The following is a 25,851-nucleotide window of genomic DNA, read 5'->3' as shown; positions in this document are numbered from 1 at the left end:
AGAAACAGATAAAAAATATTCCATTTTCTTTGCTTTCTTTTTTTTTTTATTTTACTGTCTTGCAATTGTTCTGCTTTCTCTAGTCTCCTCTTGAGAAAAATATATTCTCTTTATATATTTTCTGAGTTGTTTGTCTAGACATTTCACTTATTTCTTCTGAATTCAGTCCCAACTAGTATATTGACTAGGACTAGGACAATATTAAAAACTAAAATGTTCTTTTCATTGCTTACAAAACACTTTCTTATCTAAACTACTAATTTCCCACATATTAACCTCTATTATCCTCCAGATTAATTATTTTTGTTACCAGTCTTTGTTTCAATTTCTCTCAAGTTCATTTCACTGCAAGTATTTTTCAGAATACTAATTTTCATAATAGTCATTTCTAGGTGGAAGTTTTCTTCAGCTCTTTGTTTGCTAGTTCCCACTGTATGAATATTTCTTCCTTGACACTTAGTTACATATACCTTCTCAATGTGAACTTGAGCAACATGGAAAAAATATAAGTAAAATAGGTAACAAAAGCAATTAATATGGTTAATGTAATATATCAAAGTTTCATGCATGACAGAATCATCAACAATTCCTTCTCAGCATACACCATTTTACCCCACATGAAACTCAAACACTTTAGTTAGACTGAAGTATTTCTGGCCTCTGGAAAGTAAATTTGCTGCTTTAAGTGGAGAAGAGACGAAATCATATTTGAACCAATGGCTTCACATCACAGCAAACTGGTAAGCTGATATAAAATTTGTCCTCAGGAAGTTTACCAGTATTTCCTGAAGGTTTTCACAGGTGGTCCTTTTCATGCTAAACCTTCTGGAGATACAAGTCCCAGGCCTAGAAGAGACTTGCTGTCCATCTGCTCCCTCACCCACAATCAGTGAGCTTGTAACTATATTGTAATGATGAAAAAATACGGTGTCTTTGCCATTTTAACATTCTTCTAATATCTAAATATTTCTGTGACTTGGAGACAGAACCTTATTTCAAGGCTGAGTAAATCTAACATCACCAAACTGCCAGTGCATCTTGTCATGCTTTTGCTGAAAGAAAGAAAAATACACCATGGGATATCTTCATCAACAGGAGCATCCCTCCTTTCCTCAACATTCCTGTTTTACATCTTAAATAAAAACATGTATGCGTAATGGAGCTGGGGGTGGGGACACTGCTGCAATCTTTTTCTGTACCTAACATTAGTAGAATATTTAAAAGTTCATTGTTTTATACAAGGTATTCACTGAATGCACAATTGAAAGGAGCAAACAATGCTCTGTGCTTGCAAAGAAACAGTTCGTATATCTCTCAGGATGAAAGTAAGTCTGGGCCTAGAGTACAGGACAGCACTATCTCATTTTTGTAACCCCACAGGGAGCAGATATTCTACATAACTATGAATATATCATGGGTATGTGAGACCTTTTTTATAAATGATGAAAAATGTCTGGCAGTATTGAAGATAAGCCAAAAGCAATGCTTGCATTCTGATATTAATATCTTATCAAAGTAGGAATCATTCATATTCCCATATTAGTGATATATCCTATTATGATGGTTAACTATATCTTGGCTTAGACAAAGTGTTGTCTGGTAAATAGACTTAATACATAAATGTCTGTTGGGAACATGCAACAGCAAAATGGGGACAGATGTTTGTCTCTCTTTGGAGCTCATCAGCACAGTTCAACTGCTTTATCTGTCAGATGGGTTCAACCCCAAGTCCAGATACAGAGAAGCTCAGTATTTTGAGACTAACTAGAGCTAAGTGAATAATTTGTAACAGATAATAGACTCAAGAGAATTTAGCCTTCTGCTCAGAAAATATCTGTAAGTAGATCACGCTTTTGCTGATGTTCATCAAACAAGTGTGCTCAAAGGCTGCCTTTGGAAATATGTTATTATGTGAAGTCATCGAATATGCAGAATTCAAAACAGTTTGGTCTTTCTGTTTTGGTGGATTTTTTGTTCGTTTGTTTGTTTTTGTTTTGTTTTGCCTTTTTTTTTCTGTAAGTCAGAGAAGGCAGGTGGTAAAACTGTGGTCACCAAAATGCAAGAATATTAGCATGTGTATGGGAAAGACCTACTGTGTATGCAGGTATGTGACAATTTCAGGTTTCATTTTTATATGTGGGGCTTTGGAGGAAAGAGCTTCTTATATACAGAGCTACAGTGTGAGGTGAGAGGGCAAGAATACAATCTGACTTTGCTCCTTCTCTCAAATGTATCAGGGAAAAAACTTCTCCCCAGAGGTGCTGGCACATAGCTTCTACTTTCCGAGTCTCTTGGGATCCTTCATAGTGCTGTTTCTCATGTCTCACTCTGCCTTCAGGAAAATTGTGGGTTTAGATGAGGTTTGGTTGTGAAAAAATTCTCAGTTGTCACTTTTTAAAATTTTTATTTCCTAGGAGATGAGAATTAGAAATTGGAAAGATCTTGGGTCATCTGGTTCATTCCCCTGCAAGTGAACGATTGCTCCCTACAGTTAGATTTGTTAAATTATTAATGGCTGGTAATTTGTCTGATTAATTAGAACCTTTTGCTTAAAATAAATTATTCAGATGTATTCATTATCTGACCAGTTTTGCAGGTGGCTATATAATATTCTGAAAATAGCGTGCAGATTATTCTGAAGTATTACCTTAATGTCCCAGGCAGGATCAAAGACATACTGTGCTAGGTCCTGTACAAATGTATACAAAAAAACCATATTCTTTGACATGATATCTTTGTAGTCCAATTAAAGACAAGTGATTAAACCACACGGTAGGAGAGAAGGTAGACAGTGATAACAGTGTAATTTGTGAAACTTCTGAGGATTGCTGCATGTGTGCTCTACTTATTCTGAATTATGGGTATTTTAAAAATTATTTTTCTTTTGTATCACATTTATGTAAACATTACTCCCTTTCTTGCCTAAAGTCTGATCAACTTCTTAAATGTACTACAGTAGATATTTTCAACAGATTTTGATATTCAAATCACATATATACACAATCTTGCAACATTTTTCAGTCCGCTTACCTGAAACCCTTCATGCCAGGTATTTCCACTTGGTGAAGTAATATGCCTTTGGGAAGTGAGTCATCTACTTTAGACCAGGAGGTAAGAAAGTCTTGGTAAAAAATCCTTTGAAACAAATTATTTTTCTGTGCTTAGTACCATATCCTATGCTTTAATTTCTTAAATTTCTGAGGGGCACTTCTTTAAGCCAAATTCAATGTCTACAGGAAACATTTCCTCCTGAGAGGAAGTTGTATGGAGTTTTATTAACACTTGGGTACAAATCTTATTTTGACTTTAGGTTGGGGCTTAAGGCAACTGGTAGGGTGTGTGTCTTTGGATGAACTCTTAAGTTTTTCTGAAGCTCTTCTGCACCACTTGTCTGATTTTTACCATAGATCATTAGCTTCCCACTCCTGATGTCACAGTTCTGTAACAAGCTCCCTAGTGCCTACCTCCACCTAACCTTAAAATAGATCATGCCTTCTGGCAAGGGGCAGGAGCAAGGGTTTTACTGAAAGGCTGTGTTTAAGTACAATGGGTGAAGACCTGCTGCAGTGTCACTGCTGAAGGGGAGGTGAGAATGTCACGAACACGTTGAAGATCAGGGACAGTGAGTTTGATCTAAATAGTCTCCATGTTTTGCTTGAAAGGGCAGCGGATTTGCAGCTTTCACAGAAGACTCCCCTTACTCTTCTGCCATACAGTTTCAGTCATCTTTATTATTGTCTTCCACTTCAGATTACAAATGCAGAACAGACAGAACAACTAGGCTGTTCAGCTGGAGGAGAAAATAGGAAAATATGAAACATTTATTCACATTTGAAAGTAGTGCTAATGGAAATATTGGGAGGGGAGGGGGAAGGCCTTTTGTCTAGCAATAATAATATTTTAAACTTGTTATGCAGAACAGTGTCTTTCTTCAAAAAAACCTCAAACACTTGGCATACACTGCCATAGTTTTTTCACTGAAGTGAATAGAGAAATAGTATGGTTTTATTTTACCTTTCAAAGACCTTTTTAATTGGGTGAGCCACTTATATATCAGGAAGGCAAGTAAACATAGAATACCTAGATATGCAATGAGTCTATGTACAAAATTGTAGATATTCTGTGTTTAGAAGACATATTGGAGACAAATAGTGGTAGGGTATGCATTTCTTACTCCCAGAAACTACCCATTAACCTTCAATGTTCAGAAAAAGCAGAAGCAGCCCTGGAGGATGCCTACTGAATAAAAGGACAACTTGCAGATTTGAAAGAGGAAGCGAAATCTGTGAATATTAATTTCAGATCTGTTTATTGCCTTTGAACTGAACAGCATACTTTGGGTGATAGAGTTTAGACAAGTTAGTAAATTCATGCAATTTTTCTTATTCTTAGGTAATATTTACAGAACTTTAGTGCGCCTTAGTTATGTTAGTTTCATTTCTTCTCATCTGCCTTCTACTATTCCTTCTTTTCATGTATTTTTTTCTTGTCTTCTGCAAAGCAGTGTTATCTTGCTCTCTCATCCTGAGCAATCACAGATTTTACTTTTACTCTTCTCTTGGAAGGCAATAAAGTTTATACATTAGCTCTCCATGACAGATTACAGGAAAATACATTGGGATCCTTGTTTCTCATGCAATATGTTTCATTCTAGAGGTCGACCAGAATTCTAGTTTCTAAGAAACTTACTGCTGTGAGGAAGTACACTGAGACAGAGAAGGTCTAGCCAAAGAGATTTGTGACAGACCCAGGGGAGGTCTTCCAGGTTGGCACTGATATTCTCTGTGGAGCAAATACAGCAAGCAAAGTAGTCAAAGGATTGTGCCCTCCACCTTCTCATTTTTATAAGGAGGTGCAACATTTCTGGATTAACACAAGCTTTTTAAACGTCAAATGCCTGTGCCTAACTCTGCTAAGCCAGTCTAAAAATACACTGTGAAAGAAGATGAAGCAATATGTAGATTGTCATATATTTTTGTCCTCTGTTTCTTTACGGGTTTATTGTCAATAAAGGTTAACAGCTGAAGACCTTGTTGTGAAAACTGCTTCACCTGGAGAAATCTCCAAGACCATATAATGATAATAGATCGAACTAACAGCATAACTTGTACATACTATCAGATTTACTCACATACATACAGTATGTAAGAGAGCTCTTGAACTAAAAGGATCATATATAGCCACTTGTTTGCCTGGTATGCTTTTGTCAGGGTCTCCATTGTTACAGTGTTGAGTTAAGCTAGAATTCTCATTTAAAAAATAGCACTTTCCTAAAGCAGATCATGAACTCTGCCATACTATATGATTGCAGTACTTACAGTGTGTAGCAAAGATAACACTGTACTGTAATTCATATTTCTTTCATAGTCTAAATTTTCAGTCCCTCTGTAGTATTTTAGTTGTGAAAAACAGATCTGGGTTTTCTTAACTTCCAGGGGAGTTAAGCACTACCAGTCAAAATGAGCTGGGCACAAAAACATCAATAGTTGCTTTTAAAAAGTTTACCAAAAAGTTTACCCTAAATGTCTTTGCTTATGTCAAATGCTAAATTTATCACCATCAAGAACTAGGTTGATTGAAAAGCAGGTCTGTTTAAATGAAACAGCTTTTCTTTTTTTGGGTCTTTAATTTTGGTTTTGGTTCGGGTGTTGTTTTTTTTGTTTGTTTGTTTGTTTTTAATTAGACAAGCATATACATATCCTAATTTGCATGTATACAGTTTGGTGTTCACAGAAATTTTATGGAATTATATTTCTGCTTCCTAAAATATCTGTCTTTGGCTTGAACTACTCAAAGTTTTAGAAGAGTTAGTTGCTAAATAAGATTTCACAAATTAAATAAGTTCATGTTTCAAAGTGACATCTTTGATTTTGACACCAGGTGTATTATACTGTATCATCAGGAAAAGGAAAAGGGAATTCTTCAACATGGGCAGGACAATGGATTTGTATTATTCAGATAGTGCTCATTTCTGTGTAAATTTTTTTCCCATCATTTTTACCATTTCTGGAAGAGAACATTTTCTCTAAAGAAAGCATTTCTGATTACTTTCTTCAAGGTTGCTTCCCTTTTTCCTCATGAAAAAGCTTCATGTTTTCTTTGGAATAGAGGTAAGGGGAATTACAGGGTGTTAAAGGATCCTGCCCTCAGAGCCTTTTTCTATATTCTGTGGCGTTTTTTCTCATAAGCTCATTACCCAGGCAGTGGACTATATTGAGGCTTTCCTCCATAGGCGACAAATACTGCCAAGGGTGATGTGTACGCTTATTTTGCCCTAAGGCAGGAGTCAGCCAGGGGTGACGGCTATGGAAAACACCACAAAGACACGTTCACCCTCAGTACAGGCACAAACAGAGACACCTTCCATTCAGCCACTTGTGTTGTGGCCTTCTTTATGTTAGCAGCTCTCTGTGCATAGGCATCGGTAGCTGGGGTAACTATCATTGAATGCCCACCCACTGACCCACCCCAACAATCAAAGAGACCCATGGTCCTTCATAAAGGAAAGAAAGCCAGAAAGCTGGTACTATGATAAATAAATTCCTATTTGTACCAGCTTGCCCAACAGAATTTGTCCCATACATGAATAATCCTCTCATATCTTATATACAAATATACAAGACTTAGCAAAAATTACTCATTGGTCAATAGATCCTCCTTCCACTGTTCATGTTCTTTCCTGCAGTGTTAATGCTTTCAGTGCTAGGAACTTATATATAGTTTTTATGAAATGACAGTACTGGAACCCCACTGAATATGATTGCTTCAGCACATCTCTGGGCAGCTTGCAAATACCCTTTCAGTTTGCATGAGTATATTTCCAGTCTGATTTTTCTTTTAATTTAAAAAAAGACTTTTTAAAAGAACAAGAAGAAAGTTCAATGTTTCCTAAAGCAACATTCAAAGCAATTAAATGAAACCTTTTTAACAGCATGATCTTTTTCATTTTCACTATCACCTCCTTAGCCTTAAGTAAAAACCAAAAGAGACCTTTGAAAAATGATGATTTTTTATATTTAATATGTGATCTTTTCATGTTTCTGCTGTTGTATGCTTTTGAGCTGTCTAACAACTATGGATATGTAGCCAGCAGAAGGGCAAACTTGTCTCATATCCTGTGAAGAGGTGACTACCTGAAGTGTGGGTATGAAAGAAAGTATAAGAATTCTCTGAAAGGTTTTACTACAGAGAATACAGGGCTGAGACCTTCATCTAACCCTGGATGCACATTATTCTTAATAGTGCATATCCATACAGTTTTTGCAAACTTTAAGTAGTGAGCTTACTAAAATTGACAACATTTTACAGAAACAAAAAAACCTCCTCATGTTTCCTGTATCATTCACAGTTCTTTAATTTGTGACATATCACTTTTATCTCTTTTTACTTTAACACCAGATTTGGTTTAATTAAATTTATGTCAAATGAGCACATGAAACGAAAGGAAAATCAGAAAGCCTGCAGTTGCCCATTAGTGAGTCAGTGACTGCACAGTGAAAGGCTTTTGAAGCCTGGCTTACTGCCAGAACAAGCTTGCAATGATGCTCAGAGACACCCATGATGCTTTGAAGGAAAGGACTTAGCTGACCTGAACCTGCTCTGTGGAATCAGTCTAAATCCTCATGGGCTGGATGTAAAATCTATAATAAGTCTTCTGTCTTCAACCATTTACTTGTCAAGTGAAAAGAGGGTGTGAAACTACAATATCCGTACATAATTAATTAGAACAGATCATTCTTTATTTTGTACATGCTTAAAAAAAGAAAACCAAACCACAGTTCCAAGCACTTTTTAACCCATTAGATACATACTTATCACTAATTAACCTTTTTTTTCTTCCTTTTTTTTTTTTTTAAGTTGATCTACAAGTCTTTAAAATATGAAATATTACCGCCTAACTTTGTATGCAGTGGAAGTGAGGTGTGTTGACCATGAGGGTGTCTGTCAGAACTCATTGCTATGAGATCCTGAGAGCCATAGTCCAAATCTGGCAAAGTGATGCAGCATAGATCTAAAGTACCTTGTGGGTCCGGGATGAAGACAGTCAGCATTTTCAGATGGGTACCATGGTGCACCTGCCATCAGAGAACAAGCAGGCTGAGACAGGCTAAAGAGACTGCTAAGGAGGTGCAGATTTTTATGTCTGTGTCTTAATAATAAAGTCTGTCTTTAAGAGGAAACTATTTGAAATACAGTAAGATACAAATCTGATTATTCTGTATGAACTCCAGGTATAGGTCTCAATGAAAAAGTCTTTGCGTGGTCAGCTTAATTCACTATCAAATGGACAAGAAAAGGCACTCTTGTTTCAGAATAAAAGCCCCTGTACCAACAGATAGGTTGAATACCTACCAAGAAATAACAATTCTGTATTCCCTTTCCACACTCTTTCTCTTATAGACAGGACGTTTTAAATATACAAATACATGATGTGAGTTTTGACTGTTTGCTATTTAAATGTAATCACCTTCATGCTGGGCAACTTTCAGATACATATCACACATGATTTATACAACAGGATATAATGTTATATGGTAATTTAATGGAGTTTTGTTGCCAGCTAGTAGCGAAACAAAGAATTCTCACTGCAATTATTTTGTTACTGTCATGCTCAAATGTCAGTTTGCAACAGTTTAGCAGCTGCTAACTCTTGATCTATATCTCACACAGATAAGACATTAAATTAAGTCCTGGAGTTTCAGCACCTCAAATCATTGATACTTTGTCAAATTATTTCAATCTGAATATTAGATCAATTTAGCTGAATGTGAAGTAAAACAACTAAATTATATATACAGTGTGTAAATAAATGAAACAATATACCATATATCTATTTTCTAGTATTTTAAATTCTACATTGTTTCTGTAGTAGATCCTCATTCTGAAACTTATCAAAAATGTCTGTCATTATTAAAGTACATAACAACTTAGCAGTCACAAGAAAGTACTGCCAATCACATTATACTGATTTCAAAACCCTCCAGAACAGTGATATTTCTTTGCAATGCTGCACATTTACTTGTACTTCTTAGCATCATCTGATTTGCAATAAGATCAGAGTCCATTATTTTAGTCAATCTGACTCAGTGAGACACACAGCTTGAAATGACATAGAACTCCTGATTCCCAAACCAGGGCCTGGATTCTGGCAGACTTATGAACTAGCGTTGGACCTGGAAAAAGACAAATAAAACCTAGTAAACACATAAATTTCATTTGGAAAATGAAGTTTCATATTTGAACAGAACTATAACAACCAAGATTGTGAATATCTAGGAAAAAAAAGCCAAAATTAGATGGTATCCCTTTACAAGGAATAGAACAACCCTGCTCAGTAGGTCCAGCTCATAATCACACTTATCCCTCTGTTTCATATTGAATTGTACATGACACATTAATTAATAAATAAAAAAAAAAGTCTTAATCCCAAGTCACACCAAATCATTAGGACCTCCGGTGAATTATTTTTCAAGTGTACATCAACATTACAAATCAATGGGCCCTGATGCCATCCACCTAAGGGTGTTGAGAGAGCTGGCTGACATCATTGCAAGTCCACTCTCCATAATCTTTGAGAAGTCATGGAGAACCAGGGATGGCCCAGAGGACTGGAGGAAGGCAAATATTACCCCTATCTACAAGAACGGCTCGAAAGAGGATCCAGGTAACTATAGGCCCATCAGCCTTACTTCAATCCCTGGGAAAGTTATGGAATGAATCCTCCTGGGGGCCATCACAAGTCAATTGAAGCACGTGATTGGGAAAAGCCAACATGGCTTCACTAAAGGCAGAGCATTCTTGACAAACCTGGTGGCCTTCTACGACAAAGTGACTTGCCTGGCTGACATGGGGCGGGTGGTGGACATTGTCTACCTGGACTTCTCCAAAGCTTATGATACGGTCCCACACAGCCTCCTTCTGGAGAAATTAATGCATTGTGGCCTAGACAAGTGGTCTGTGCAGTGGGTGGGGAACTGGCTGAGAGGCGGCACCCAAAAAGTGGTGATAAATAGCTCCTTTTCAAAGTGGCAACCTGTCACAAGTGGGATCCCCAAGGGATCAATATTGGGCCCAATGTTATTCAATATCTTCATAAGTGATCTGGATAATGGGATCAAGTGTCACCTGATGAACCTTGCGGATAACATCAAGTTGAGTGGGGTAGTAGACTCTCCAGAAGGGAGAGCTGCTGACATCAAGTTGAGTGGGGTAGTAGACTCTCCAGAAGGGAGAGCTGTTCTGCAGGAAGATCTGGATAGGCTGGAAGAATGGGCTAACAAGAACCTTATGAAGTTCAACAAGGAAAGGTGTAAGGTCTTGCACCTTGGAAAACATAACCCGGGAGTGCAGCACAGGCTGGGATCTACCTGGCTGGAGAGCAGCTCTGTGGAAAGGGACCTGGGGGTCCTGGTGGACAGGAAGTTCAACATGAGCGAACAGTGTATTGCTGCAGCCAAGAAGGCCAACAGGATGCTGGGTTGCATCAAAAAAGGCATCACCAGCAGAGATAAAGAAGTCATTATCCCACTCTACTCAGCGCTTGTCAGGCCACACCTGGAGTACTGTGTGCAGTTCTGGTCCCCGCTATACAAAAAGGACGTGGACAGGCTGGAAGGGGTCCAGAGAAGGGCCACCAAGATGATCAAAGGACCGGGAAGCCTGCCATATGAGGATAGGCTGGGACAACTGGGCTGCTTAGAGAGGATCTCATTACAGTGTACCAGTACTTAAGGGGTAGCTACAAAGACGACGGAGACTCCCTTTTTACAAGGAGTCACATGGAGAGAACAAGGGGGAACGGACACGAGTTGCTCTTGGGGAGATCCCGATTGGACACGAGAGTGAAATTTTTCACAGTGAGGACAGTCAATAATCTCCCCAGGGAAGTGGTTGATTTGGCCAAGTTGGACACCTTTAAGAGTCATCTGGACACGGTGCTGGGCCATCTTGTCTAGACTGTGCTTTTCCTAGAAAGATTGGACTAGATGATCCCTGAGGTCCCTTCCAACATGTGATTCTGTGATTACACAAGTATTTCACTGATGTCTAGTAGCTGTCACTTACCTCCATATTCAGATGTTATTACATTTTCTAAAGAGCAAATCTGGAATACTTGCACATGCTGAAAGAAGAACAAAGACATTATTGACCTACTGAAAACAAAGACTTTCATACTAATATCAGATTCTTTTATTTTGGAGGAACCAATATACTGTTGTTATGTGATAGCCTAAACTCACAACCTGGTTTTATTTTAGCTTCCCTTTTGACTTACAGAGTCCTTGCAGCACCGTATCTGATACCTGACAGTAATACATGCCTTGAGTGTCTCTCCCTGCTTAATTTTTATGAACTATAAAAGTAAATACTACTTCTTATACATTGATTATATTTCCTTAACCTCTGACTGTCCAACACGTAGAATTTTGCTTTGGGGGGTTATAAATGTTAATGAAGTCTCAGTCCATACCTGTAACTAACATTCCATGTTTCTGCTTTGCACATTCTATTTTTATAAATAGGATTTTGTGCATAAAGAGATGGTATTTCAAGTTTTACTCTTGGTAAAATAAAATAACTTTAAAAATAATATAAAGGCGTTAAAAACTGCTTCCATGACATAATGGTTTGTGTGATGACAAAGTTGTAATATGAGACCTCATGAACTGCATGCCACAACTTCCTATCATTTGTATTTAGCTGGATCTTAGAATCTTTGTCATTTGCTGGGGACCTAACTAATAAGTTTTGAAAAACAGTTACGATAGTTTCCATTTCTCCAGGCTGTAAGAAGAGGGTGCATTCAGGAAAACAGAGGAACAGATTTCATTTGGAGATGCATAAGCTTGATGCCACCAGGAAAGATGGGGTTTGGGTTTTTTTAACAAAGGCCTCCATTCTTAAAAACACACCTGCTTCTTGTACTAAAAAAAAGCCTGTCATAGTAATCCTTAAAAAGACTCATTTTAAAAACTGAGTGATTGACCAGAGAAAAGTTCTGGTGTGAATCAACCGTGTTTTATATCAACAGTGCTTGACATCAACAGTGTGATAAAAATACTTTTGTCATGCAAAGTGCCAGTTTCCACTTTATATACGCAACTTCTAATTTTGCTACACGGGTTTACATAACCACTTCAAAAGTAGATTATTTCCTGTGCGAGTGGTTCAAACCTTGGAAAACAATACATGGGATAAAGCAGACGATAGAAGAAGGCAGCAATAAAATCAGGTTGTGCCAGACACAAGAGGTGCTTCATACACTGCTGACTAGCTTAACCCATCAGGCAAAACGGGTGGCCATAGTGAGATATGGATTAATTTTTTAAGCTCTTTCAAGGATGTTAGATTATTTTTGCCTACCAAATGTAAAATAAAAGCCATTTCTGCATCTCCTATCCCTGTTTCTCTCATAGTCATAGGATTAGTAATATATTTTTGTTGTCAAAACAGAATATTTCTTGGTTTTGTTACAAATTCTACAGAAAAATGAAAGCACTTGACTAAAAAGGTTGTTTTATCTGTAATATTAAGAGAAAGATGTTGCTAACCCTGTGATCCTTTGCAGATATTTCCATTAGTATTGTAGGTTCCTATTAGAAACTACGGAATATTTTTTTTCAGCTTTCTCCCTCACCCATACTTTGTTGTCTCTGAATTGAAAGATTCCTTAGAATGGATGCTTTACTGTCTTTCTGGATTTCATTATGTTTAAAAATATCACCTCCATAGTATGGATGACATTTCTGAGCTCGCTTAGTAAATGCATTCAGGAACATCCTGCTTCCTTTTGGAAAATATAAAAAGGGAATAAACACAGGGAAATGATGGGAACATAATTACAATTTCTGTCAAAATGCCATATTTATAGAAAATAGGAAATAAACCTCTGTATCAAGAACAGTCTAACCAGAATATATCACCACCTGTCAGACGAAGCAAAAAATACTTGCCCTATTTGATATCATCTCTTACATGAATGTCACACAGTTTCAGAGCCGAATGACAACTTGAATCAAGGAATCATCCAAATCTCACATTTTTTCATTATATTTCTACAGCTTTATTTTTTTCTTAAAGAATTTCTTCTCTTACTAATGTATATTGTAACAAAATGAATTTGGCAAACTGATAAATGTATGTAGAATATTTCGAATTCAAGTTACTCCTTCTTTTTTTAAAATAATGTTTTCACAGCATAACTAGTGACATTGGGACAGCTGCTTTTTAACAGCCTGGTTCTACTGGAATTTTTTGATGAAAGTCCGGATTAGAATGCAATCTTACAACACCCAATGCATCTTTGCAAGGCAGGAAATCTTCCTGAAATTAAAATCAATTGATGTCTCAACCCATTTAAAAAATATTCAGATCTGCACCATTTTTTAAATGGAACAAATTTAATCTGTGCAAATCAACACAGATGGTTGTTAGAAGTGCAGTCATCTTTTTAACACCCTGAATTACAGAAGTGATCATCTTTACAGAAGACTGAGTGGATAGTTTTGATGATCAGAGAGACAATTTCTCATAAAATCTTGTAGTAAAGGGTAGGAAGTGAATCAAGGTCCTTACCAGTGTTTATTCTGTTGGGATTTCTGTTTTGCTTTCAAAGATGTATTAACTTATGGTGTGAAGATTCATAAATTCAGACAAGGGAAACCACAGATTCTGCTGAAATTAAAATGCCGTCTGCATAATCCATTTGGTCATTTCTGTGGTTTCATACAGACATTAAACAACGGCATCACCTAGCACTGGTACTGAAAATGCTTTCAGAAATATTTTATGGATCAAAGAGCATCTCTGTTGGTGAATCTTGTCTTTGTAAATTCCCTATTTCCTTTAAACATGCTTTGTTACAGAATTACAAACCAAAATAAACACTTTCTTCTCCAACAAATAACATTTTAAAGCTTATAGTCATTTTATGGCTTACAGAAATGGCTCTGTAACTATCAGTTTATACACTTCACAGTGTTCCTGAAAAGGCTACTGCCTCAGTTTATAGTGACATGATAAAAGAAACATCTTTTGTTAAGTGTTGTTCTTTAATGCAGAGTTATTGCAGGAAAAAAGTACCTTACACATATGGAATTAAGGGGGAGAGGGAAGAACCCTCAGCACATTAATTTTCTTTGCAAAGCACCTAATAGGTTTCTTAGTTCTGGGTTAGAAGAAGGAGGAAGCAGGGTGGGGGGAGGGGAGTAGAGACAGAGAGAAAGAGAGAGAGGGAAGGAGAGAGAATTAGAATTACATGCTGGCTAAGAATATGCAACGAATCTATGACCCTGCTTTTACATACACTATTTAATAGCAATGGGATGAGGAAAAGAAACCTGCCAGTGTAGTGACTTAGAGTTTGCAATTCAGTTGTCACGTTGAAACTTACTATAAGCATGAGTAAAATGTGGTGTAAAGTATATGTGCCTTGATATTATACTGGAAAAGTGAACTTTGCAACTGCTTATGCATAGTTAAGTGCCTGTGATTGTTATTTTTTGTGCACCATGTCGGACAACAATAAAAAAAGGAGAAAAAGTACTCTGCGGTAGCTGTAATGGCAGCAAAATTTTGCCTTTCTCTGCTGTTTTTGTCTTCTCTTTGTATCTGGCATTCTATATGAACATATATTTTTGCATATATTTTGTTTATGTGTGAGCCTTGGCATTTTAGCCATCTCCGGCAGAGGCCCCTTAGTACCATATGCTTCTGTTTTTCTTCATTGTGTGATGTGATCTCTTCTGACTGTTACATGCACGTGAAAGGACAGTGGGCTTTTGGGGGAGAAGAAACCATGCTTTAAGAGAGCTCACGTCAGTTGATCTTCAGTTGTTTGGAGCTGATTTGATCTGACAAGTGTTGTAGCTACTCATCGTAATGGATGTCTCTGCTTTAGCAGAGGAGAGGTGAAAAGGATGTAATTCCCAGTGGAAGAAGGCAACATGAACTGTTATTTAATTACGAACTAATATAAAAATCCCTTGGAATTCCTTGTTGGTTTGGAGACCTGTCTCTTCCTTTCTTTATGAGGCAACAATCAGACCTGATAATGTAGTGCAGACAGTTATGTCTGATAGGAAAATAGTTCCTAAAAGATATAATATGCTCATTCCTTTGTTTTATGAAGCACAGAAGTCTGTATAGATATGCCATCAGTTCTTGAAATCTAGAAATCAGTCATATTTTTGTCCTCCTTGGAAGATTATTTTTCTTAATATATGGCTTGAAATAACAATTCCACATTTGACAGCAGCTTTATCTGAGATATGGAGGCTGTTTGCTTTATTCATCAGGAAGGCATGATTACTTCTTTGACTGAATCCCTGTGCCTTGTCTTTATTCAAGCACTGATGTTTTGATTCAGTTCAAAACACACCTGGCCTATTTCTCTGTGAAACCAAAATTCACAATTTTTTCTCATCTGTAGAATAATCTTTTGTTTGTTATTGTTGCTTTGGAAAAAACAGGCTTGTGATCATTTGCTTTACCTCCATTATGAGCTTCATGTGCCTGGGTAGTGAAAGACAGCAGTGTCAAAAAATTATGACCAGACCCAAACACTGGAAATACAATTAAGATTTCATAAATGAGAGAGAAAAAAACCCCAAACTAATAAAGACAATCAAAAATCAACCAACCAACACCACACGTCACCCCAAAATCCTAATTAAGTACAGCCTGAGATAAATACAGGAAGAAGCCAAATATTTGGATCTTCAGTAACTCCAAGTGGTTTCAGTGAAAGATACACATTTCTGCACATTGCTGGGTTTAGACCTTTTTATTAATATGCTATGTTTTATATTGTGTCTAGTGTAAAGCCAACTGTAGGTATTCCACTACTGGTAAAATTAACATATGAGTGTTAAAATGCTAAAATAATGTAACCCTAAGGTTTATCCTACACACAATATTTTTGAAGTCTCAACATAAGATAAATAAATCAGAAATAAAGAAATAAAGCTCTTCAGGAACACAAAAGAATGTGAGCAATGGAAATAAAATTTTACTCTTCCTGCATAAATGGTCCTTTTTTCACAAGATGTTGCACAGGAAATTTGCATGTTGGAATTTATTAACTGTCTCAATATAAGTAGTTAGATTCCCACCCCAAGTACAATTTATGAAACTTGGAATGCCATACCACTATTATCAAGTTTGCACAACTTTTCAGACACAGCACTTCATAAAGCATGCAACATTCATCACAAGATTATGGACTTAGTGCTAAGTTACTTTAAATATAAGTTGCATTTTATTTTATAGCACTTCGCAGAATTTAAAAAATGCTGACACAATTCAGTAAATATGGATGTTTTGAAAACTCGTCTTCCTGAGGAAGGACAGATAAAGTGATTTGCCAGTTAAAGAGAAAAGAGTGACATATCTGTAATTCAAGCTTCCCTCTTTTGGTTGGTCCCATTTCTCTGGGTCATGCTGCTTCTGTTCTCTATAAAGCCTGAATTCACACCAGTGAATTTCTTATCTCCAGTATTTGTTCACCAGGAATAACACCATTTCTGTTTTGGTAACCTTTCTGCACATTAATATTTGATACTTGAAATGCTCAGCATGTGACTTTAAAGAGAAAAGTGCAATCTTCTTATCCACATTTGCCAGCATTGACACCCATATGTGTTGTCCTAAAGCTTTGGATTTTGTTTCAATAATGCTATTAACCCACTTGAAGCTGACAGGAGGAAGTTCACTGCTAAGTATCTGCCATGTAAAAGACCTCTAAGACTCAATGGAAATCAAATATTATGAGCCTTTCCCTGGGGTTACAACATGACATTTTCCCCATTTATGCATTTTATCTTCCATTGTTTAATATCAACACATAATAGAGGCTGTTGTACATGGATATTTTACCTTTTCAGATCCACTATATGAACTAATCACATGAATACCTTGCTATGTATTGTCTATAACAATCATCCATTCACTTAAAAATACATATTTCTCCTTTCTTCTTGAAATTTTCTTCTTGAAATTTTCTTCTTGAAATTTTCAGCAGTAGAAAGCTTCTCTCTCTTTTTTCTCATCATCCTCTTTTTAAACTTCAGGGTCTGAGGTGGTCTAATGCCTTGCTGTGTGCAAAGTTATCTGACTCTGAAAAGTGACAGAGAGTGACCATATGCCTACTTTCAACTGATGGCAGACATTTAGCATAAATGATTTGCTGCTGTGGAGTTATTTCCCCAACTCTTCTGCAACTGAAAATATTCAAATTTGATTCTAATTTTGTCAATAGACACAGGTTTTTTCCCTAGATTACAGATGATTGAACAAATGAATGCTATCCTGACTAGCCTGTTTCAACCAAAGGCATCAAAAGACAGGCAGTTTATATTAAAAAATCCCAGCCAGAAAAAAATAATTTGCTGTACATTTGAAAACAAGGTTGAAGGTCCCTTGTGAACTCAATCAACAGTCACAGAAGATTGATAAGAGCTCAGACTTCATCTGACGTTTTACTTGTGCCATGAGAAAAATACAAGGATAATCTGCCTAACAGCAAAAGGGTGAGGAAATCAGAGGAACCAAAAAAGGCAAAGCTGAATTTTGCGCAGAAGGTAAAAAAAAGTGAAAATTAAGCATTTGTATGGAATTAATTGTAATTCAGGCTCTTGATTTCAACACTGTATTTCTGCTTTTAGCAAACATCTATGTTCAGAGGGAGGCTAAAAAAAAAGCAAGGATAAACTTGTCTCCTTTCACTCAAAAAATGTTACTGTTAATTTTGAACATTAGTGACAGCAATTTGTCACTCCTCAATCGGTTCACTGGAAAGGCAGTGAACACAGCTGGGAAATTTGGCCAGAACTGGGAAAAGGAGAAAATTATTAAAAGAAGATTGCAGGTGCCTTGTCATCCATGGCATAGAGAAATAGCACACCCCATTGTCTGGGAGACAGAACCACAGTGCTAGGCTGCAGTAAACTCTCAGGGGACCAGTTACCTCTCAGCTGGCTTTTGGGGAAAACGGAAGCAAGAAGTGCAAGGATATCAGCATCCGATTTGTCACTGAGGGAATACTACAAAGGTCGATGTCCCTGCGGTCCAGTTCTGGAGGGCGGGATGTGGAAAGCATTCCCTGCGGGTACATCTGTCAGTTGATATTGCTCATGTTTTCTTGGCTGCTGTCTGGCACATAATTTAAAGATGCCTATCTCTGTTTCAGCCCTGGACTACATGCATGGCATAAAACATTGGCCCGGCTCCTGGGGGGACACTGCCTTTGCCAAAGGAAATGCACCCCTGATTTGCATGATAGCACCTCCTCAGTGTTCTCTGCAGCATACACTAGTGTGGTACTGCTTGCATGGGAAGAAGCATAAGGATGGACAGTTTTTTGCACTTCTTCCTACCATTTTGCACAGATGGCAAGTGTTTATGCTTTTCCACATGGCTGCACACTGGACAAGATGATCAAGACAGATGATTTATAATGAAGCTCATTGGAGATGAGATTCAGTCTACAGTGGCTTAATTTCACTGGGACGCCCATAAATTCGGGCTGTTCTTTGTGGCTGGCTAACAGAATCTCTTTGAAACAGCTTTGAGCCAGCCACAGTATAGCATACATAGATCATAGGCACATATCTTTTATTGTTTTTGAGAGACTATGAACACTTCAGGGCTGTTTACATGTATTTAGAGTTAGAATTCTGTGTGGACTACTGTTCTGGTTTTTTTTCCCTCCATTGTCAGCTATTCAAAGATATCAAATGTATAAGGTATTAGGCAACAGGGCTTGCCTGTGCCCAGGAACAAGAGAGATGGAGCATTGTATATAGTGAGGGGAGCAGAAAGGATCCTGTCAGTCCTGGAGAGAAAGCATGACATAAACCAACTTCTTACAAAACCCTAGAGCTGGACAGCCTAGTGTAATCTCTGAAGACTTTAGAAGAAAGTATGTGATTGAAGGCTGAAGTCTCAAGCACAAACCCAGAAGAAAACCTTTGAGATTTACCAACTGTTCTTCTTAATTATGAAGCAGGGGGGTCCTTTCCTCATTTGTGGGTCCACTCACACTCCAAACAAATCTGAAACTATTACAAAGCATGGCAGTTTGTCGATAGTGTGGAAAAACCTCATTTACTCACTGGCCAGACAGTTTTAAAACCTTCAGATTTTTCTAAGTCTAGGTTATTAACTGTCTGACTGTAATCACATCTTCACCATAGGGAGCTTCAAAAGCTTTTCATTTGCATTGAATCAGTTGTCTTCCTCCCTGTCTTTTTCCCCCTGGAAATAAGCTTAAATAATTCAACAAACTGCACACATGGCTAGTGATTATTGAACCATTCTGAAACACTTGAGGCAAATGGACCATTATGTAGCAGGAATTAAAACTTTCCTTGCAGTCGTTGGGAGAAAAAATGTATACATATACATGTATAATCATATTCTCTCTCACATGGATATGTGTGTGGCAGTGTATGTACACAGGAATATTTATAAGCATTCCCTTCTCGCAGAGACCTTGTGACTGTCCAAAAAAATTGTTTGAAACAGTGTTCAAAGACTGTGTTAGAGATGACCCATGATGGAATCTGGTGAGTACAGCATGTGCATAGTGAAGGTAGCGAGAGATTCTTTTAACACTACATCTTTCCACACTGAAAGAGCATAGCATTTCTCTTTCGTACTACATTTTTGTGTGCAGGGGTCATAGGATTCTGCTGATTAACCCTGCAAGCTACATAACAGTCTAGCATGTATCCCTGTGTACCTATGACACAAATAGGAATGTATGAAAAAAGATGTAAACCAAACTGATTAGTTTAATTATACACATTTTTTAAAATAACATGATTTAAATTATGAAACTGAACTGTTTAGGGCAAGAAAAAAAAAGTAGGAGTGGCAAGAAAACCTCAGCTCAAAAATAAAGCAAGATGTCTTTTCACTGCCTAAAATGTCATGCTTGTACCAAATATGTCTAAACTGAGTGCCTCACTCAGCCTTTTGGCTTTCCTCCATTTCAGTATGGTTCCCATCATTACTACTCTGTAGGCACAGGTTATCAGACCATTAATCTCTCAGTGTTTGGGTTTTTATTTCCCACGACTGGACAGTTGGGGTTTTTTTTAAACTTTTTTTTTTTTTTTTAACAGGAAACCTATGAAAGTGGCACAGCAGGCATTACCTGGAGAGATGAAAACAAAGAGATAAATTTCTTCAACTCAGAAGACTCCAAATATCAGTTTCTGTACTATTATCAAAATATATAGTAGATAAAAGGCAAACACAGAGGGAGAAAGGGCCCCATAAGGCAGCTGACAACATCAACATTAGATTTCAGCCTAGTCACAGCTTTTTATTTAAGTAAGAAGAGAACATACAGTGACACAGAACTTCTCCTACTTTCTATGGACAAAAAATACACTTGTTCCCTTGTTGCATGCCATTCTGACATCAGTTATATGTGCACATATATAGTGAAAATGGTTAAGAAATAATGTTCAGAAACCCCATATATAAGGTCATTTCTCATTAGTAACCCTCCATATCATGCTAACTAGAACAGAAATCTTGGTTTGTGTAAATACTGAAATCCAAGCAAGACTCCTTGGCACAATTCAACTTCTCCATAGTATAGGGAAATATGGCATACTACAAACAGCTTTCACTGTGAATATGCTAGTAACGTATTTTCACTTTTACTACAAATAAGATTTTTCATGAGATTTTAAATATAATTTCTTAATTTTTCCCAATAATTTTCTTCCTATTTTTCTTCTTTCTTCCTTTGAATAGTTGACTACTGTTCAGGCTCAATAGCTTAAAGGAGAGCAGAATTTGACTGTTAAGAATCTGTCTACTGTCATGCCATTACAAAACACTATCTTGTAAATATCCTCTACTGAATATCTACAAGGCATTTGCCCCATAAATCCTATACCTATAGGTTTTGGCACATCTCTAGAGAAGATGAGAAACTCTTACAAGGATCTTCTTATGTAAGAAGTTCTCACAAGCATCTTCTTGTTTTTTGGACACCATATAACAACTGCATGAAGAACCCATTAAAGAATTGTCTCCAGAATCCTCCTGACCTTTCTGGTCATGGACAAGGCAGTACTGAATTGGCTGTGGTGAAACTCTTAGAGTATTTTATGCCCTTGTCCATCTGAAAGTCTTACTGATACCATTGGAAACTTACTTACTAAGTACTTAGTAACTTACTTAGTACTTAGTAACAACAGACCATTTAGAAAAGAAAGAATGCATGATGATCTTTCCCTTAGCCATTTATTTGTGTCTTTAGTTATGCTGGTATCAAATGCTTGTTAAGGTTTTTTCCTATACTAATGATTGAGAGGCCTCAGAAACAGGCAGTGGGATCTCCTGCTGAGTAAACTAGTCTTTCCTTCTCACTCAGTTGGGAAAATAGGAGAGGCATATAAATGTGTAAAGTCCAATACCCAAGAACACTGTCTTCAGTCATTTGTTTTCTAAATATATATGCACTATCCATTACAATATCAGAATTTGGAAAGAAAAGTAAGATTGGTATCCAACATGGCTTTTTGTAGGTGAGTGTCTGTTTTGTATATTAAATATTTTATAAAGTTTAGCTATGGTTATGAACATTAGCATAATATAATTGCAATCATAAGAAAAAAATTATATCACATCTATTTTAACTTTAAAAAGTGGTGTACTCCTGGGCATATTAAATTAATTTCTTGTCCATTTCTGTTGTTGAACAATGTGCTTGCTGATCACTAGAAATAAATCCTGTAATATTCATTTTCAAGCACCGCTTTTATTTAATGGGTGTGTGGCATACATCGAAGAAGTAGCACTTATCTGAGTGTCTTTTCCATGGGTGAGATTCTTCCATAGGAGTGGTTGCTTTGGAAAGCAATCCAATGCAATGTGCATTTAAAGTGCTTTTAAAGTGCACTTTACCAACCTTTTGAAGATCAGCCCAACATAGCTATCAATAGCCTGGACCTGACAATGCCTCCAGTATAGCAAGGAAAGGAGAATTCATACAGAGAAAAAGAGACATGACTGAGGACACTGCCCCAGTGTTACTCTGGTAAATAAAAATCACACTGATTTTAGTGTCAAGATTATGTTTCATTACTGCCAGCTGGCTGACTGTCCTTTCAGAGCTAACACCATTATGTTAAGTGATGGTGGGATCTAAATCTTTATTTATAGAACTACTTTGTTAAAAATCACTAAAAACACTGTTATTCTACAGATGTTCCTGGACTTGAACTGGGCAGATTCAAAACTGAAGGAATGTATCATCACAGTTTGCAGAAATATCACTACCAAATAGGAGGATGGAGCAAAATGGGAATCATAGATTTGTGCTCAGATTGCTGCCAAATCTGCATTAGAAGAAGTTAGGAATAGGTAACAAGAATTTACTGCCACAATGAAAATAAAAATATGGGCTCCAGCACTGCCATCTCTTGCAATTTAGTCTTCAGCACTTTCTATGCTGATATTCTGCTTGTCACCAGAGAACCAGGAGACCAAAGTGAAATCAAGAGGGCTAATTTTCCTTTTGTAGCTTTCTTCTGAGGCTCCTTCAGATTTGTGTGCAATGTTACTTTTCCGTGCCAGACATCCTCTCTACCCGTTCCACTTCCCCCTCCCTGTCCCTCACACCTTTTCTTTTGTTCAGTCAGCTTGGATCTGAATAGAATGAAAGTCAACCTGTACTATAACACAAGGACAGATTCATGGTGTTAAACCTATTTTGATATTTACACTGAGTTTAGGACCACTAAACTTCAAGGGTAAGCTGATCCAAAGCCTAGGAGCACACCATAGCTAGGGAGATGTAGCTAGTGCATGCTCAATGTGAAAACATAACTGTTATCAAGATCTACATGTCGTGTGAATTCTAACTCCCTTTTCTTGAATGAGATTGCCTGGATGTAAGACCAGAATTTGGCTCCCATGTTTTACTGTTTTACCTCATGTATCTGTCTGCTAAAAGAAGTGGCTGAAACAGGGTGTGAATATTGAAAGCTCCCCAAGACTTCATACAAGCTCTACAAAAGTCCAGAGTTCAATTGATTTTTCTTCCTCCCTCATCACTTCTTATTTTTGCATTCCTTTAAATATAAAAACAAAGCTTTACTAAAAACAAAAACAAAACCAAAAACAAACAAACAAACAAAAACAACCCAGAAATAATCTAAGCTAGTTTTGCAGGGTAAAGAGGTATAGATTTTTCAGCTAGGCACCTGAATTTATATGTGAACTCAAATTGCAATGGACTAATATTAATCTTACATTAGTTGGTAGCACATGCCCTGCTGTGAGTTACTGGTTAATTTATGCATTACCTGTCGACATTATGAAGTGGAATTATACTTTGGGCACTGGTAGCTGAGATTTTCCAATGCTAAACAGTAATGCAAATTGCTAATCCCAACTCATTTTGTCACAGGGTTCATATTATATAGGCCTGCACATTTTGCTGTACTCAGCAGTTTCACACAGTATTTGTAACACCACTAAGATGGAAGAATAAAATATGTCTCTGTGCCCTAATATAGGATGCAACATGATTTCAAGAAACAATATCAAGCCATTCACAAATACACTTTTCTGCCATTACACAGCTCCAACATCTAATGATCAGACAATGTTCAAAACTCAGACATTCTTTATCTAAACGTGAACTATTTGACTACTGGAAACAAACACCAATCTCAGAATCCTAGCTGTGGTTTCTGCTCCTCCGCAAATTTAAGGCAAACCTTCTGAAGCCTCTGAGGTATGAAGAAGTTGTAATTTCCATGGCTGCTAAAGAAAAAAATCATTCAGTTTCTAGATGCAAGATTTGGGAAGCAGCTCCTAGAACAATACTCAGTTTGGGGGTTTGCTTTATACCATTTAGCAAAGAAGGATTTAATCAGATTATATGTTAGGCCCAGTTGATTAATTCCTCTGTTATTGAGGCAGGACTGTACAGGGTTTTAACGCTAAGAATCAGCTTCCCTAGCTCTACCTCCTGCCATCATCTGTCAGATTATGCTTCATTAGTAGTCCATTCATTTTCCAGATAGCTCAGACAAATAGGGAGCCAGGTTATCAAACAGTGCTTTTCATTTTGCCAATTATGGAATAAAGACTTAACAAAAAGCAATCATTTCCTGTCTTCCTATGCTTATAGTGTGAAAAGAGACAACATTTGCAATTCCCACTTAGCAACAATTTCATACACAGCATAAATTTAATAAACTGAGATCTGGTTGGTCCTTAGCAGTCTTGCAAATGTGTGTCTGAGGTAAGGTGCAGAGGCTGTGTTTTTTTTTTTAATTTACCTAACCCTATTTCATTTGTAAACACAGTGGAGTGTAGCTTTGTAGCTCATCTGGAAATGTAGAAGTTTTGCTGTCACATATTTAAATTACAGAAACAGAATCGGGTCAAAAAATTTTAAGAAAATCCCACTGCTGGTTGTTGTAAAAAAGCCAACTAACCTTCCAGAGCAAGAAGAACAGTTTGTTAAAAGTTCTCTCTTAAAATATTTGGAAACCTGTTTTGTTGTCTTTTTATTTCCTTGTTACAAGCTACTTTCTTCAGAAATCTGCTGAAAGACAGTTATTGCTGTTAGAAGTATTTCCTTAAAAAAGGTCTAAATGATAAAATTTCAACAATTTAAAAAAGGTATCACTCTATCTACCACACAGTAATGCAGTACTGTAAGTTAAACAATCTACTTCACTACTATATATATAGCAATAAATGTGTTTTCCTTCAGCTAATTGTCTGTTTGTCTTCTTAACTCTTTTTCAGCAGTGCACATCTTGATATGAAGGATAATAGTAACAGTGAAGAAAAGCAGGCTAATAATACACACTAGAGAAAAATCTAGCTAGGAAAGCATTTGACACAGAGACTATCTGTCTGCTTCTTGATTTTGAACATAAAAATTAGAAAGTCAGGTGTTCTTTTCATAGAGAGGAGATTTCAAAATTAGAAACCTAGGGCACCTGCCCAGTTTGTAAAAGTGCTGAGCATCTGAAAGTCCCATTGACCTCAGATGTTTTGTTCAGATATCAGCTGAGACTTTGATCCAGTGATGATTTGCATTTTGTGATCAAAATGTACTAGTTATCAAAATCATATCAGGACACACAGCAAATGAAGTGACAAAAGGATAAAGTAATCACAGATAACTGGATTGTTCTAATTTTGTAACATTTTTTTCCTTTTGGTTTCTCAATAATATTGTTTCTATAAGCAAGGAGATTTCAGAAAGAAACATTATCACTTCCAAATTTTCCTTTAAGCAAAATCTAATAATTCAAAATGCAGTTTTTAAGAAACTTTCTTTCCCCATTTTTTTTTTGTCACAAAATGTGATAATGTTTGGTAATAAGCTTTATACCATCTTTTTAGAAGTATATACTTTCACTATTTTCCAAGACTTTCTAAATTTAAAAAATATGGCAGCAAGAAACATGGCATTAAAATTACTTTTAACAATTTTTGATTAAAACTACTTTGAAACCTTGCTGTTCTAAAGAGTTACGTTTTCATAGTTTTTGGTTGGTGTTTTTGACAAAATCTGCACATGATGAAGCACTAGCATTTCTTGGTGGAGATTTTCTTCCCTTTTACCTCATGTCCTTTGCTATCTGAACTGTTAAGTTAACGTCATAGAGACAACAGTTTGAGGTATTTAAGTAGACAAGTCCATGCAAAATGTAGGTATAAAGGAAACAGAGTAGAGATCTAAAGGCATGGGGAGGGAGTGAGGGGAGATAAGATTTCTCCAAATGAAATACCTGAGAAAGTGGAGAGATGAATGGATGTACTGGTGAGACCCCCAAAGGGCATTGTTTTACAAAGAAA

This window comes from Phalacrocorax aristotelis, chromosome Z (genome assembly GCF_949628215.1).
Source record: "Phalacrocorax aristotelis chromosome Z, bGulAri2.1, whole genome shotgun sequence".
Taxonomy (NCBI): Eukaryota; Metazoa; Chordata; class Aves; order Suliformes; family Phalacrocoracidae; genus Phalacrocorax; species Phalacrocorax aristotelis.
Note: the sequence above shows the minus strand (reverse complement) of the source record.